The sequence below is a fragment of the Orbicella faveolata genome, unplaced genomic scaffold, assembly GCF_042242905.1.
Source record: "Orbicella faveolata isolate gen_17 unplaced genomic scaffold, um_ofav_v1 contig_50, whole genome shotgun sequence".
NCBI classification, from domain to species: Eukaryota; Metazoa; Cnidaria; class Anthozoa; order Scleractinia; family Merulinidae; genus Orbicella; species Orbicella faveolata.
In genome coordinates, this window is record NW_028301581.1 from 1,267,748 (window position 1) to 1,270,478 (window position 2,731).

Consider the following 2,731-nt stretch of genomic DNA (forward strand, 5'->3'; position numbering starts at 1 on the left):
AATTCCTAGCCCGGAACCTATTTGTTTATTGGAGAGTTTCAGAAGAACATTCGGATCACCTCTTGCTAATACTCTTGCCAAATCTCTAGCTTGTTTTCTGGTTAATAGATGGTGACAAGTATTCACAAGATCACTAATACTATTATTTGGTATCATAAAAACACCACCTGTTTGGCCTCTTCCCGTTATTTTCTTCACAATTTGGAAAGCACCTTCTGAAGCTAATCCGGCCAATGCAGATAATGCAAGGTCTTAGCCAGTTTGATGTCCAATCCTTTATTGAGCTGTTTATTCTTGTGCAATCGTTTCGGCACATTTTGTGCAACGTACAAAACGTTATTTCCAGTTAGTGCATCTTTTGAAAGCCTGAGAACAATGGTTTCACGCTTATGAAATGCACTAGCAAGATTCTTTTTCTGATTTGGTGATAATTTCACCCTTATTTCAAATAATTGCGTCATATATTATATAGATTATATAAAATATGTATTTTGAAAAACATCCTCGTATTGAGGAATAACTAACTAACTTCTATATTTGCTATTCTATTTATTTACACAATAACTAACTCATTACCAATTTTGTTAATCACAACCAGCATCTCTTCGTAAAAGACAATTGCGTCAACATTGAATGCAGCTGCTGGAGCAGCATTTATTTTGTATCTGAAAATTAACTGTTTGGGATCCCTTGTAACTTTTTCTGTTTGGTTTGTTAAATCAAAATATATCATACCACAAAGACCATTAAAATTTGCAAGATTCAGTTGTGTACCAGTATTAAAATCATTTCTTCTTGCAGCATAAGACAAATCGTTAAAAATTCTCACCTTAGTTTCTGTATCATACTCAGTTTCTGGATAAAATATTCCACTTCCATATTCTAATGTACATGTCGTCAGATAACTATTAGCATCAGCGGCATTCGATTTATAAGTATCAAATAAGTAAGGATTTTCTGCCACGACATTTGTTTTATTTCTTTGGAGATATACAAATATATGCTTAACATAATCCACACTTGCTGAAATCTGATCAAAACCACTTGCTTGTGCTGGAGCGGACATTTGATACACGATCTCAGATAGGACCATTTAGTTTCTTTCAAAAATGAGCTGACAAAATTGTCATATAGACTATCTTTTGGAATTAATTTGGGCACCCATAATAGAAAACGATTAATGGCGACTCTTCCATCATCGGCAGCATCTGCTTTTTGAATTAGCTCATCATCATTCTGAAGTGTTATATTGAATTGTAATTGCATTGGTATTAGCATCTTATCTTCTAACACTTCGAAGAATGAATATCTATTGACAGGAATAATAACATTGACATCAGCATTTCCCACTGTTAACCTTCGTCTTGCTTCAAATCCTGCATTCTGATTAGCATTAGCAATCTGATGGCTAGTATCCAAATACCAAAGACCGTTTTTTGCAACTGATCTGCTGAAATCATCAGAATACTCCAATAGATTCTTAACAAAACTGACCTTGTGGAGATTATCTGTATCATATACGATTTTACCAGCAGATTTGATCATCAGATGATTGATGAAAGAGTGTGAGCCATTGATGACCGTAATTCTATCACCTCCACCAGAAGCTGTTCCATCAGCGAGTTTTGGTACTTGAAACAGAATTTTTAAAATAAGCATTATACCAATCGTAAAACGCTGATCTGTCATTGATTGTAAATTTGTATCCATTTTTATCTTGGTGTTCACCATTAGCTGGTGCTCTGATTGCATCACCTGACTGGCATCTTACAAACTCATTTCGTTGTAACATTTCACTTGATCTAAAAGCCATTATACTATTAGTTTAGATAAAAATTCGTGTTTTATAATATTTGACCAAGTATTGGAATTGAGTTGAATGGACTGTTTTTCCGAGCAGTAGTCCCTTTCCTTTCCTTTTCCTTACACCCGTCTCCTGATATTAAACGATTCAATATTATATCTCTACTTTCTTCTTTTATCGTTGGAAGTGTTGGTGTTTTTTGCTTCACACCTCTTAGTCGTTTCATCATCAGATCACCTGATTTCTCTGCTGCTTTTTTTACCCAAACGCTCACCAGCGTGTTCTACTCCGGCCAGATTTTATTGCTTTTTTCGCGATTGGTTTGGCAACATTTTGGAATACATATGATGCCATACTTCTTATCGGTTTGAATATATTGTCAACAATCAAACCGTTTCGTTTGTGTTTTTACACAAATTTACCCATTTGAGGATGGTTGTTTCCTCCTAACTGAATATCAGTCAACAAACAATCAGGCTGTTTTCGAAATATAGTGGATTCATCATTCACTTCCATAAGTACGATGTAACTCCACCTGAATACAATTACGTTAATAATAATAATAATAATAATAATAATAATTTATTCATTTATAGTGCGCTTTTTAACATACCAGCTGATCAAAAGCGCATTGCAACAATAAATAACCTAAAACTATACAAGTATTAAAAATCTACAATAAAATTTAAAAATAATTAAAAAAACACTACATCATTTATTTATATGTACATATTTAAGAAATATTAAAAGCTAATTTAAAAAGATAAGTTTTAAGATTTGACTTAAACGTGGAAATACATTTGATCATGCGGAGGCTAACAGGAAGAGCGTTACACAGAGTGGGCACAGACACACTCAGTGAAGGATCTGTCACCAAATGACTTTTTCATTCTCCCCGAAGGATGCTTTAATAAAACACCTTCACAG

The 2,731-nt window shown here is 33.8% G+C and overlaps 1 pseudogene; it reads right to left on the bottom strand.

Annotated features, from left to right (window-relative positions):
• Positions 1–553: 553 nt before the first annotated feature.
• Positions 554–1,894, bottom strand: LOC149095529 (uncharacterized; annotated as a pseudogene).
• Positions 1,895–2,731: the final 837 nt, after the last annotated feature.